At 37.9% G+C, this 14885-nt stretch overlaps 1 pseudogene; it reads right to left on the bottom strand.

Moving 5' to 3' along the window:
* Positions 1-3091: 3091 nt before the first annotated feature.
* Positions 3092-14062, bottom strand: LOC140146113 (acid phosphatase type 7-like; annotated as a pseudogene).
* Between the last annotated feature and the right edge of the window lie 823 nt (positions 14063-14885).

Genomic DNA, 14885 nt, shown 5'->3' with positions numbered 1-14885 from the left:
ATTAGGCCCGACCCTAACTTTTTTTTTTTTTTTTTTGCCAAAAAAATAATAAAATTTTAAAAAATAAATAAAGATAAATAAATTTAAAAAAAAAAAAAAAAAAAGTTCCAAAGCCTTTATCAAACAAAATTTACAGCTTAAAAAGAAAAAAAAAAAAAAAAAAAAAAAATCCCAACCTACCTACCCTAAATTTTTTTTTTTATTATGTTACGCCAATCAAACAATTTTTTTTAGGCCTAAGTTTGTTCTGCCTTATGTTAAATAGAGGTTTTATTTTATAATAAATTATTATAATAAATTAATGGAACAAATTTTTGGGTCATAAATTTCATTACATTGTGTGTCATTTGCACTCGGCCAGTGGCGTAGCTAGCACTTTTTCAGAGAGTAGGCAAGGGGGGCAAGGCCACTTTCAAGGGGGGCAAATTTGACAAAAATGGGCTAACAAAAAAAGCATCCCACAGGGGGGACAAGACTTCTCACTGGGGGCAGCTGCCCCCCTTTGCTATGCCACTGCACTCAGCTCACGTTTGTATAATTGGGCTATTCAATAAAAACCTGTGACCGCTTCATCCGGGCTTCGGCGTATGAAATACACTGGTCATTCAATTAATGTATCGATTTACCACAGGTTACTTTTAAGCCAAAACAACAATTTCTCGCAACCAGAATTTTAAAATTTACCAAATAAAGATATAATTGTTTTGATTTGTGTTTATCAACAAAGGTAAGGGACTGGTATATCGATATGCTTGAGTGAACCCCATGCAACCACTACACTGTTTAATAGTCTTATTGTGATGTGGCGGGAGTTTTAAAAACAAGAGCCCTGAACAAAATATGATGCACACGCATACTGCCAGGCAAAAAACAATAGAAATTGTGATGATGCGTGCGCATACTGTCAGGCATCCAGAAGTCACATCATCTATAACCAATTAAGTTATAGGACGATGTGCAAATTGTGAATGACAAATTCAGGCAAGACTTAAGCAGCATATAGCTGCTCTTGTTAATTCATCACTCTCCTAAGTTTAGGAGAGTGATCAGGTGAGCTAGCCTTCACACTGCTGAATATTGGGGCTGTGCAATAATTATGAACCCTGGGGGAGGGTAAAATTGGGGAGGCAAGAAATTTTGGGGAGCGAAAGGGGAACAAGCAATTTTGGCCAGCCGAGAGGGGGGGGAAGCAATTTTGGCACACATTCAGGGGCGCCTTTTAAATAAAATACTCTAAGGCTTAGGAAAACAGTACGGAAACGCTTTGATATGCAAATTTTCCTGCTCGCTGCACTCGCAACATACATCTAGACCATTTAAGGTTTGCAAATTGGGATCCCAAAAATTTGGCATGTATAAGTGGGGGAAAAGAATTTTGGGCGGGCCGAGAGGAGGGGGCAAGCGATTTTGGCAGGCCGAGAGGCGGCGATTTTTGGCGAGCCGTTCGAAAATTTTATTGCACAGTCCCTAATAAAGTTTAGGAAAGTCTGAGCTATAAGGGACCGTTCACAAACACTTGTAAGGGGGGCCTGATGCAAAAAGGGGGGCCCTGAATTTTTTTGACCCTCCTAAGGGGGGGGGCCTGAAAAAAATGACCACAAATTTTCCTGGAAAAATTAAGTTTATATGCTTTTCTATGGGGTTGACCCATAATTTTCATGTCAAAAGGGGGGCCCTGAAATTTTGAGGTCTGTAAAGGGGGCCCGAACATTTTTATAATGAAATTTTTTTTGCATCAGGCCCCCCCCTTACAAGTGTTTGAGTAAGTCTAGAAGAGTGATCATGCTTGCTTGAATCAAGAGAAAAGGCCTGGTAATTATTTATTATCATGCACAAAGTTCAGCTTCACAAGGAATATAGTCTGCTTGGTCTCAGGTTGAGAGTAATGCCACGATGGATTTTGTAGTGGTTTAATTTAAACCAATGCATATACGTGGTTGCATCACCAGCATACAGACACTGCTGCCCTTCTCCATGTGTGTATGCGCCTTGTGGGATAAGATTACCCGCGATTTGAACCCGGTGGGTTCAGTTTGTATTTAAAGGTAGGACGTATGACCGTTCCAGGATTTGAAAATGACCCCTATTTCACGGGGAATCGAGGACATTTGCAGCAATTTTACCCCCTATTTTACGCGAAATCAAGGAAAATGTGCCCCCCAAATACCTCCCCTATTTTCATCATTTTGAGGACGAATTTTCATTTCACCCCCTTATCACAAGGAATCAAGGACATTTTTCCGAAATAAATACCCCTTTTTTTACCATTTCAAGGGCGCTTTTGAATTTTCCCCCTATTTCACGGGAAATGAGGACAATAACGAAAACTGTAGCGGTAAAAAGCGGAAGAAAGTAATAGAAATACACCCTATTTTTCATTTCAAGGACAATTTTGCTCCAAAACACCCCTAATTTGGACAATTGCGAACAATTTTGTCCTCGAAAATTCCGCGGACATTTCTTGTGTGAGTACCCCTAATTGGAACCATCATGCATACACATTGTCAGTGAAGACTGAACCCACCAGGGATTTGAACCTGTCACTGCAAAATCCAACATGGCATTACTCTCAACTTGAGATGAGACAGACTATAGTAATTTCCTGTATTTTATTGATACTCATGAACTTCAAATAAAGTTATCATACCACAAGTCTAAATATATCTTTAACAATCTATTATTATAATCAAAAGCAAATAATTTGATCTCTAGATAAAGAATTATAAACCAAAGTCTTGCGCCCATTGCAAAGCATAGATGAAAACAGGCATACCTGCATGGTAATGGCTCAGGAGGATATATAATTTATATATATAGCGCGTGCAAAACATACCCTGAACAACCTGATGTTTCTTAATGTTTTACCCTACGATTTGTTCTGATAGAAGCCAAACATACCCTATCACACTTTTTTATTTTGCCATTAAACTTTGGTATCGTAAGCAAGTATTTTGCTTGGAAAAGTATACCCTTTTTCCTGATTTTTGCCGTTTTTGACACCCTTAACAGGTACAGCGCTGTACTTGCCCAATGCTGAAAAACAAGCCTTTTTACTTGTTTTTTAAGCGAGCATGGTGTCCACCTTGAAATACAAGTGCCCCCGGCATTTGCCCAAGACATTTTTTGAGGTTTCAAGTTTTTAAGTGTCTTTACAATTAGATTGTTTACATAAATCTTATGCACATGGGCCTATTTTAATTTCAACACCACACATCATAACCAAATTGCCTGAACCATTTTGCAGGTTTTTGCCTATAAGTCATTTTTCACTTTTTTGCCTTTTTCTCAAAACTGCAAAAAATGACTCAGGCAGTTAAGTTATGAGGGTGACAATATATTTATTGTATCTTGCTTTATGGCACCAGCTACCAAGTTGACGCAAATAGGCAACCAAATTGGTTTACTATTCTCAGCGTGTACTGACTCTTGACTAGTAATCATTACGCCCGAGGTTCAATCCCAGTCTAGTCTTGATTTTTCTCTCTCAAATTTATTATGTCAATTTGCCCAAGTTTTATAAAGTCACATCTTTTTTAATACTGATTTTAACTTAAGTTCTTTCTATTATCCCACTTCACACACATTTTCAGAACATTTGCATATTTCAGATAAGTATGTCATCAATCTCTTACAGCTAGAGCCATGCTTCTGGTCCATGTAGATTTTTGATGAGTGTGAATTTATCTATGATTTGTCCACCCTGTGAAAAAGAATAAAGATAATAATAACAACAACAACAGTACTTCATAATAACAATAATAGTAATAATAACAATAAACATAATAATGATGATGATAATAATGATAATAACGATCACTATAACAATTATACTAAAATAATCAATAAATTGTTCAATTAATAAATATGCAAATTTATTCAAATCTGGATAATGGACTGCCTCTAATATGCAAATTTATTCTGCTAAAGACAACTTACAGATAGCATTTTTAATCTTTGTCAAATGAAGACAATTCAATGTGTACAGGGTCTATGTGAATGTGTTTACATAAGCAATGATGTACTGTAAAGCATGATATTCAAGAAAGAAATAACAAACAAAAGATAAAAAGAAAGAAAGAGAAAGAAAGAATGAATGAAAGAAAGAAAGAGAGAGAAAGAAAGAAAGAACCCAAAAAAAGAATGAAAGAAAGGAAAAATGCTGCAAACATTACCTTATCATCTGAAACTTGCTCTACATGTATATGAGTCACATATGAGTGGAATTTAAAGTAAAGAAGCATGTAGCTGTAGCCAAATCTCTGGAATGGAATGCAGTGAATGATTTCCGTAGAAGCTAGCGTAATTGTGTGTTTTATTAAGCTCCATGATCCCGATTCAAGTTCCCTGTGACAAAAGGAAGAAATAGAAGATGAAAAGTGATATGTAATTGATAAGTGAAGTTTTCATACCTGGTCATCGGACACCTGTTCGAAATCGATGTTGGTGGAGTTCACAATCATCATGCGTGTGTAGCCGTAATCAATAGAACGGAAAGCTGACCACGGCTTGTCTAAGAAGAAGAAATCATGCTTCTCTCGACAGCCCTGGACATGGAAAGCAAGGAAATTCATGTGAAAGGTAACACTTTTGTACTGTATTCATAGCATGAAACACCCATGCCCCATGATTCCCTAGCTTAGTAGTGTTACATCTGATTATCACTATGTCAACTGGATCAAGCTTTTGAGTCTTGAACCACAATCAAAATGATCGCCATAAAGCCTGCCACATATAGGCCTAATATCATGCCAAAAAAAAGGTATGTGAACCTGTTACTATGGGGAGTTATGTGACCACTTCCATTCGCTGTCAAAGTCACCCTTTTAAAACAATAGCATGATTACAACACATTAATATGAAGTACAATATTATACTTAACCCCTGAGCACTACCTGCTGATCTACAGTGCCTCTGATTGGTCAATTACATGATATCTTCATTTTAATCACCAATCAGAATGGAGCTTTGCAAATAATTCACCCCAATTTTTTTGTGTGGTGAAATTATTCTATTATGTTTGATTGGTTCAATTGATAATGAAAACTTCTTTTTGACCAATAGGCAGGTAGTTCTCATGGGGTTAAGTTAGGATCCAAATGAAACAAAATGTCCAAACTGTCCACTATTTATACTGATGTTTCTGTTTATTGTAAGTGACAGGCTGTATATTGGGTAATGGGCTATTGAAATCCACACTCCCCAATGAAAGACATGACCTTAATCTTCAACACAGGGGTGTATATATTTCAAATGGAATCACCCTTTCAGGTAACCCCATTTGAAATTCTCTCCGTGTGGATGATTAAGGTCATGTCTTCCATTGGAGGGTGTATGGATATATAAGTCACAGAGCTGATTACCCTCATTGGGACAATTCTGGTTTACCCTGCACACCCTATATTCCTATATGGTACAATTCTGGTTTAGGGTTGGGTTAGAATTAAGGTTATACTTGTGCGCAGGGTATACCAGAATTATTCCGCTCATTTATATGCAGGGGCGTAGCAAAAGCATCAGGAACAAGGAACACTGGTACGGGCCCTTTTAACCAGGGCGGGATTTACCTTATGGGGGGGCTCTGGGCATGCACTCAAGTCAGTAGCCAAGTTTTGGTTTACGTATAATATAGATGGGGACTAACATGTTTTGTTCCAATGCTACTAAGACATTTGTGCGCAAAGAACGCAAAAGAGTTTGAGGTAAAAGGAAATATGCATAGGCCAATTTTGGGGTCCAGGGCCCATCTGGCCCAATGGTAAATCTGGCCCTGCTCTCCATTATCAGCTCTTATTTACGGCTTTTGTGCTTGGGGCCCCTGAACCCTCGGGCCCATGGACTTTGTCTACCCTGTCCCCACCCCCGCTTGCTACGCCCGTTTATATGCCAAATTGTACAAAGTTGAAGACATGACTTACCGCAGATCCTGTTGTAATATGCACAGGTGCCTTAGGGTTTGTGTATGGGGCATCCATGCTGCCATTGTAAATCTGAAGTAAGAAATTCAGTAAAAAGTTCAATTAATTTAGGCACAAAGACTACATACATAATTAAAACCTAACTCAAGCATTATATACCATTAGATGGTTTCCCTTGCATAAGTCCAACACTTACAATGCAAGTGAATTCTTAACAGTTGATCAAATCTGTTCACAGATAAAGTACAAAAGTATATGGAGAGATTTAACTAAATTATTTTATATCCTACAAAAATTATTGTGTCCAAAATTTACGCTACACAACATTTGTTGAGTTATAATGAATAATAAGGATGACCAAGCACTGAGAGGTTAAACGACATTGCTGCCCCACGGTTGTTTGATAGCATGTAAAACTACGTCATTTTTAAGAAAAGGGGAACACTGTTTCATTTTTACAAGTGGTAAACACTGGTATAATGGCATTAAAACATCAGAAAAAGAGTAAAAACTTTTTATCATGAAATGTAAGGAATAACTTATAATACACTAAGCCAAAAAAGAAACTTATAATTTTTCACAAGGTCATGCATATCTTAAAATCCTCTCCATAAAAATGAACAAAAATTGCACACATGATTACTTCAATACTTTACTCTAAACACATGTCATGATGTCAGTAACCAAACAGTTGTCCAACTGACACAACAGCAAAATGCATTGACACGGAACAGCTTCCGGGATCACAATCACAGGTGAATAATTGGAACCCAGCCAAAGAAATCTGTTGCGCTGTGAATGTGGTCCAGGAAGGTGTTGCATGTCAGTGCATTTTGCGGTTGTGTCAGTTGGACAACTGTATAGTTAGTGACATGTTTTTAGAGCAGAGTATTGAGGCAATCCTGTGTGTAATTTTGGTTAATTTTGATAGACAGGATTTTAAGATATGACCTTGTGAAAAATTATAAGTTTCTTTTTTGGCTTAGTGTATTTGGCTAAATAAATTTAAAATATATGTGAATAGCGCCCTTAATTTACACACTAATATTTAAATAATAGAATAAAAATTACCACAAAAAGCAGAAAAAGATGAATAGGCCTAAAGTGATAAAGAAACGAAAATGTATATCAAAAATGCCTAAAAATATATGTATATATTACAGTGTGATACCTGTTGGTATTGTCCAGGTCTAGAATTGAACATCATTATGTTTTATCAAAAAATTTAATTAATGATCAAATCAAGCCGTGGCCCTAAGCCATCTCTTCAAGATGCTCAACAACCTTTGCGCTTCTCCCAACCCATTCAAGCCTCACCGCAAGACCACTCTCAGCAATCTCTCTCTTGATATACCTTTCCGAAGACTTACGCTTTGCCAAAGGTCTTTTAACCCATATGTTCCCACCTTATGGAACTATACCTGCCTGAGGATGTTGTTAAATGCACCTCCCTACCAGCCTTCAAATCTGCTGTTTGTCTCCACCTTGTGTAACCGGGTTTCCTTTTTTATTTTCTTCCATTTCATTTGGTCTCCTTTTATTTCTCCATTCAACCTGTCCCTGTCCTGTATTTTTTGTTTGTTTTGATGTAATGGGCATCCCTTTAATTTAGTGGTTTCACTATTGGGTTTGTACAGACTTTCTAGCCTATTGTTATAAATATAATAAATAAATAAATAAATAAATTACCTTATTATCATATACAGGCCACAACCTTTCATAGCTGTGCTCATGAGCCCCAATAAACAAATCAACACCTAAAAAAACAAAATCAAGAATAATAATAATCTGATACACTCAAGCTAAAGTTGGCAATAATGTTTTTGTGGAGGATGTCTGCCCAGGAACATAACCAGGATTTATTGGGGGGCCTGATTTTGAAAAAATGGACTTTTTTTTTCAAAATGGCTTTGTTAATTGGAATGAATATGGTACTTGTATACCAGTTAGTTGATCACACCAGACCAACTAGTTGGTTTATTTATGTGATCAGATCGGTAACTGATGCCCATTAGCCTAATGCCCATTAACCTAAGGGTGATCAGGATTTATACATAAATACATTGACACATACACTGGTACTTACCATATTTGTAGAAAAGGTCTTCAAATGCTTTTCTTGTCTGCATAAAAAAATAGATTTGAAATAAAAATTATAAAGTAATATATTTTTACACTCCCTGTGTGGGAGATTAAGGTCATGTCTTCCATGGGGGGGTGGATTTCAACTAGAATAGCCCATGTGATTGACAGATCCTTTTATGCAAAATGAAATAAATTATTGAAAAACTTTATTTATATGCCATGATTATCAAAGACTTGAATCAAACCAATGTGCACTAGGGGAGAGTATGGCCTAATATGGTTAGGGTACTTGCCTTTAGTGCATGAGGTCCCAGGTTCAATTCCCAGCTGTGGAGATTTGCTGGGATATTGACTTGGGGAAAAATGACTGAAATTAATTGGCAACCTCTGTAGATTATATTCATACTTCCAATCTCCCCGTGGTTCATTTAGAATTGGGTAAATGAATCATGAAAGTACTCCATCCTTCGGAGGGGACGTTAAGCTGTCGGTCCCGTATACAGAGAACTATAGCTGTACATGTATCTCACAGCCAGTTAAAAAAGAGTAGGGTGTTAACTCCTGACTGTTCCCAACCCGTCCCGGTGTTCAAATGGAACCCAATGGAAATAAGCTTCAATAGAGGTTTTCTTGGGCCATCCAAGGTTATCAAAACCCAAACAAATCAAATAAAATTTCATCCAAGCTTCATGAACCACAACTCTCCTCATGAACCCTCGCATTATTTTTATTACTTACTATGCTATCTGTTTTAGTACAGTCGTCCCGATCGGTATTAGTGCAATACATAGGCCTGTGAGCCATAGTGATGATCCAGGGATACTTGGCTCTATTCTCAGGTTTGGTGGCCTCCTGAAAATGGACAAGAAAGAAACTTTAGTATGATTTATAAATCTCAATAAAGAGGGTTAAGAGTTGAAGAGTGATTTTGATATAAACTTTCTCAGTCCTTAAAAACCCACACAGATTTATATATAGCATAATATATAAGATTGTTGCACTTTACAGAAAGTTGCTTACTATTTAGGCCAAGGACACACCCTATAAACCATTTAGCAACCAAGGGATGCAGCGTATGCATACGCATTATAAGCTTGCATTCACGTATACGCTACTGGACTGTAGATTCACTGATCCCCGATTAATAACGCTTGGCTCAGTACAAAGGTATAGAAAGAGTTGTTGAAGGGATGGTCAACCCTGTGTTTCTCATTTACTCTGTTTGGCAATTAGATAACACATCTTATTTGTTATATCCTAAATTAAATCATTTTTATTTAAATGGGGAAAATATTTACCATTTTGAAACAGTTACCTGCATCTCTCAGATTTTTCATCAGTGGCGTAACTAGGGGGGCAAGAGGGGGGCAATGTACCCCGGGCGCTACCACTAGGGGGCGCCAAATTGGCCTCACTTAAAAAAATATGCCAATGCTATTCCTACACCCCCGCATCTAAGATATTCTCGGTGCGGGGTAGGGGCCACTGCCGCCACTGTAGTTACGCCACTGTTGTTTATTTCCTGAATTTTTTATGGCTCCATTTCTGGATTAATTTCTGCAAATTTCCAGAAGAGTTACATTGATCTGATATTATGAAAGAATAACAGAGAAATCATTTTTACCTCCAGGTCTTTTTCTAACCAGGCCATCTGATTCTTTATCACATCTTGCCCATTTTGAAAGAAATTGACTTCTGTTGAAAATGATATGATATGAGCTGAACCAATGTTCCAACTGTGGGTTGAAGAAAATATCACATTGAAGAAAACATTTAAAAATGCTCCAATTTTGCTGACAAATACACTAAATTACTTGTCTGATCACAAGGATTTCTAAAATGAATAGTTTGTGCTATCTACAACCTATTTTTACAGAGTTAATTAACAAAAACCTCAGTTATTTTGGGGTCAAATGATACAATTTTATTGTACATGGGTAACTTGTTCAATTTTGAAAAAAAATTGTTGCAAATTGTTTATCATAAAAAGAATATTTTGCTTATCTGCTGTGTAAACATACTGGGTGTATCCTTGTTTGTTGGTGGAAACAAATACTAACCTGCAGAACTTATTCTTGAGAAACACTTAAATAGATTAGACCATAGACTCTTTTTCATACATAGCGGTGAAAATACCCCCCGACACACACACACACACCCCTGTTTGTACTGTTTCGTTCAAACGAGGACCTTGACTTTAGGAGGATCTAACCGAGGACTTACACACCCTTTTTTAATTGACACACCGTGGACCTCATACAAACACACCAGACAACTTACTATCCAACTGAGACCCGTCCTATACCCCCTATGGGGGACCTATCTTATATGCTATCTTATATGCATATTTGCATCATTTACGTCATCCTTGTCATAGTTTCAAACCGAGGACATCCTCGTTTGGAGGTGTTTCCTCGTTTTATGGTGTGTATCCATATGTAGGTCCTCGTTTGGAGGCATTTACAAACGCACACAAACCTGCAGGGCTTATTCTTGAGAAACACTTACCTATACCATAAACTCTCTACTTCTTCATACATTGGCATGGTAAAACGGTTCTTGTAATTGGAAAAGTTGCTGTGGGCAGAACACAAAATTGACATTTAACTATTCTATGCACATTTCTCATAGGGTATCTTATGAGGGTGTAGTAGATATGGTTTCAAGGGTGCATGTGTCTGTCTTTCTGTTTGTTTGCTACACTTACTAGTTATTTTCATGGTTACCAGGACATATCATATAGGTACATAAGGCAGCCGCTGTCTCGATCTGACACCTGAACTTGTCACCGATCCTGCCATTGTCTGTCATTCTGTCTGTCTTTATGTTTGTTTGCTACACCTACTAGGCATTTTCATGGTTGCCAGGACATGTCATATAAGGTACATAGGCAGCCGCTGTCTCAATCTGACGCATAAACTCATCACCAACCCTGGCATTGTGTGTTGGTCTGTCTGTGTGTCTTTATGTTTGTTTGCTACACTTACTAGGCATTTTCATGGTTACCAGGACATGTCATATAAAGGGACATAGGCAGCCGCTGTCTCAATCTGACGCATAAACTCATCACCGACCCTGCCATTGTCTACCTCCATGTCGTATGCAAAATCACCTGGTAGTAGAATGAAATTTAGAATTATCAGGTTTACTGCTGTCTGCCAAAGACACTTTATTTGGGTACAAATAATACTGCAACACCATCTATTTCTGTTCTATTACTGCAAAAATAGTGAGATTTAACATGTTTAAGGTTGGTCTTAACCCTGGAATTACAGAAACCTTTGGGCCTCGTAACTGCTAAATTGTTGGTCTAAAGTAGATAAAAGTATACATATTTAAAATGGCATAGACTTGATGAATTCATCTGTAAGGTCAAATTTGGGCAAAAATGCGCAGTTGTGGAGAAAATCCCCCACACAAAAAAGAAACATTTTTTGGCCCAAATGTTTTCGGACCACGTAACAAAAAAATCTTGAATCAAAAACTAGATAAAAGTATCTTTTGAAATACTCCTGTTGCAGAAGATTTGGGTAAAGCCATATACAGGGGTAGGTTTCCAAATAATTAACCCTAGCTGATTCCATTTGAAAAATATACTCCCTCTGAAGGACACATTTCTTAATGATCTTCCACAGGGGTATGGCTGATTTCAAATGGAATATCCCAATGGGCTGTTCCAGTTAAAATCCACACTACCCCTGTGGAAGATTTTGGAAATATCTTCCACAGGGGGAGTATGTTTTTCATATGTAATTGGTCAGGGTTAATCATTTTTAAACCCATACTCCCCCATATTACTATGGCTTTACCTATATCTTCCACAACTGGAGTGAGTATTTCAAAATGGAAGTTACCCAATCGTTTATTATATTCAAAACTCATACTCCCTCTGTGGTAGACTTTAGCTAAATCTTCCACAGGGGTAGTGTGGATTTTAAATGGAATAGCCCAATTCAGGTGGATTTTGTTTTGTAAATATCATTATACTAACCACAGAGGAGTAAGATAAGACAGAGCGTGTACCACCAGTCAAAGTCCCCGTGTATTGTATGCTACCAGTTCTCGCATATTCATGAGGGCCGATTGTTCGATCCTGCCGTGTCAAACAATCACGCCAGCGCTGCGTGCCTTCGCGATAGAGCGTTGTGTGCTTTCGCGATTATGCAATAGACCATGAAAATATGTGGTAATTGCGTAGCAATCTCGCCTGTCGCATTTCATGGAACAATCGGCCCTCATTATCGGATGAGGTGGAGAGACTTTGACTGATGGTACGCGGTCTGTTATCTCTTTCGTCCATGATACTAACCTACATGTAGTATAGCATCATAGACTCCATCTTGTGCCTCTACCTGTAGTCTTCCAAGTGACTGGGCATTTTCGTTCCCCATATCCCCGTACACTGCAAAACGTATACCGCTTACAGGAGTGGAATCAGATGGCAAGGCTCGGAAGTAGAATACAGAACTCCAACCGTATGAACTGCCGCACCGATACACTGTAATGATATAAAGAAAAAAAATCTATATTTTGTTTTAGGTGAACTACAAGATATACTCTGCACTATGTGTTCTAGGGAAAGGGATAAGTGAAGCCTAATACACAAAGAAATGTTTTTGAAATGTAAAAAAAGGTTTAAATTATATAATCTTCATTTCCCTTTATGTATAACCAATCATTTAAACATTTTCTGGCAATATTTCCTAATCTTTTGCGATGTATTTGAAAAAGTTTTGTGATTGCTGGATCAGGTTTGGTTTAGAAAATATTTGCTACAAGGGGGCACCATAAGATTTGGGGCGTGGGAGGGGGTGAGGAGTGGGAGGGGCTGGAATAAGAATAAGAACTTCCTCCACTTGCAAAATGCAACAAAACAATCTGTGGTAGGACAAAAAACTAGGTTGCACGTACAGTACAAGCTTAGGGACAAAACTTTGAGATTACTCTTTAGCTTGAAAAGATTCTCCTTTGTGCTTGACAAATACATTGAAATTCATCAAAGAAGAAAATAATTCAATCCATCCCAAACTTCCAAGCCCTACCGCCCCTCCCTCTGGAAATCTATTGGTAAGCCCCAATTTTTGGATAACAAAAATGCCCCAATTTTGAAGAAAAGGTGTGTACATTGTAAATTACACTTTTTTGAGTCAAGATATAAACAAAATCCACCAAAAGTCAACTGTTACACTCTTTACAGGAAAGTCTATATTGCTTCTGAAGAAGGTTCCCACTTTGGATGTCTCACACCACCCAAAAAAATCCTGGCTAGAGCGATGAAAAAAACCACCCTGTCTTATGGGTGGATGGACTTTTCAAGTATAGGGTCGGTCGGTTTGGATTCTTTTTTTACCTGGAGGCTAAAATGATCATAAAATATCACTGAAAGCATAAAAAACTTTTGCAAACATATTTTGAAAATGGTTTTTCAAAAATTTCAGTAAAAATCAAAATTTTGGTCAAAAAAAGGCTGATTTTACAACATTAACAACAAAATTCTCCAAAAAATTCAAAAATTGGGCCTGTTGGGCCAGTAAAACAGTTTTTTTTTGTAGCCCAAAGGCCTGGACAGAACAAGCACTTACTTACTATACACAGATCCAGGCATTAATTTGGTCAGTGTTACCCTATGTATATATTGTGTATGTTTCTCTGAACCTCCATCAACAAACTTAGTCCTGCTACCAGATGCTGTCATGGTCATGTTCTCCACCTGGAATCCAAATTCTACCGTTGATTCTTTGGTGTCGTTGAATGTGCTCCATGTCACCATCGTCTGAGTTGGATCACCTGAGAAAAAAGCAAGTAGGCCTACCGTATGTTAAAACTAAGGATCTTTTTTGCAAAATGTATTTTTCAAAAGGGCAATATCTTGTTTAGGGTATGTTTTGAAAATCTGTGGTCACATATATAGGCCTACAATGAAACTTAAGTTTATGACACTACTTACCAGTAGCTGACAAATGTATTTGTTCCGGTTGCAGCCATATTGGATCCCATGCTGTTACCACGGAAACCAAACCCAATATGCATATCAGTACAGACCTCATCTTTATCTTGCAAACACCTGAAAAAGATCAAATATTCAAACATTACTTTTTGTAATTACATAATAGAATTACAAATACCAAGCACATCAAACAGATGCATGTATCCAGAGGCAACTGGGTGAGTGCGGTACTCTATCCCCCTTGCCCTCCTTGACTGCGCACCTGCTAAATATCATACTATTTTTACTCAAATTCTAAAGGGGAAAATTAAGCAGGCTCTAGGCTCTTTGCCCACCGGTTACCATGAAATGGCCGCCCATATGTGAGTCTTGCCCCTTTCTTGCTCCACTTCCAATTCCCCTCCTATGAGTTACTCAGGCCACCCTTTTTGACCTTTTTGGTCCATTTTTGACCATTTACGTCAATGAAAAGTTTGCCTCGATTCCATAGAAGTTGCTTTGGCCCTTTGCATCCCTCCCCCAGGAGCGTAGCTAGCTTTCTTGGTCGGGGGAGGGCTAAATAAAATTTCAGGGGAACAGACAAAAAAAATTGCAGTTGCATCATGCAATATTTATATATACCGGTTTTGTTTTTAGAGAGACTGTACATGTCTTTGAGCTTCCAAAAAAGCTAAATTGGGACAATGTGTGCGCGTATAGCGCGCAAATATTTTGTATTTTGCACTATTTTGGCCCATGATCGGGTTGAATTTTGGTGGAAAAGGGATCTCCTTGCCCCTTTTCTTTTCCTTTGCCCTACAGATTTTCTCTTTTTTGTCAGAGGGGCACTTTTTTCTTTCATTTTTTTGTCAGGAGGGCCCCCTGCCCCCCTTTTCATCCCTATTTGTCAATTTTGTTGTTCCATTTTCAGTCATTTTAATGACACATTACTCTTTGCC

Source organism: Amphiura filiformis, chromosome 2 (genome assembly GCF_039555335.1).
Source record: "Amphiura filiformis chromosome 2, Afil_fr2py, whole genome shotgun sequence".
NCBI lineage: Eukaryota > Metazoa > Echinodermata > Ophiuroidea > Amphilepidida > Amphiuridae > Amphiura > Amphiura filiformis.
This window is presented reverse-complemented; position numbering and strand designations above follow the sequence as displayed.